Here is a 577-nt window from a genome sequence, read left to right on the forward strand (position 1 = left end):
TCCACTTGATTCCTCAATCGCAAAATTTGGAAAGACATAGACATTTTTCTCAATCAATTCATTTTCAAATATCTTTGCCAAAAAATTTCTTGATTGAACAATGAATTTTATCATACTGCAAAACAAATTAAATATAAAAGCTATTAGCACTTATAAAGCTATTAAATCGCACTATTTTTTACTCATGTAATTAAGGATTTATTTATTAAATAAACTTAAAATACGAACAAAAAATATTTATAAACTGAACCTAGTATCACTTGAAAGAATTATGAAAATAATCAACTAATCTTATCATCCATTAAAATAATTTCTATGTAAGTCATCTTAATTTTAGCAAATTTAGATGTGATTTTTCATAACCTTATAATTTTTGCCTTCATTTTTCATACTTTCTCATCATATAATCTACCATAGATGATACACTATTGATAAAATTGTAGCTAATAATTATTAGATATGAAAAACAAAAAAATAATAAAAACTATATCTGAATTATGAATTATCTAAATGATAAACATGAAAAAAAATTATTATTATTCATTATATACATATACACACGCGCTAATTATATACT

This window comes from Arachis ipaensis, chromosome B06 (assembly GCF_000816755.2).
Source record: "Arachis ipaensis cultivar K30076 chromosome B06, Araip1.1, whole genome shotgun sequence".
Taxonomy (NCBI): domain Eukaryota; kingdom Viridiplantae; phylum Streptophyta; class Magnoliopsida; order Fabales; family Fabaceae; genus Arachis; species Arachis ipaensis.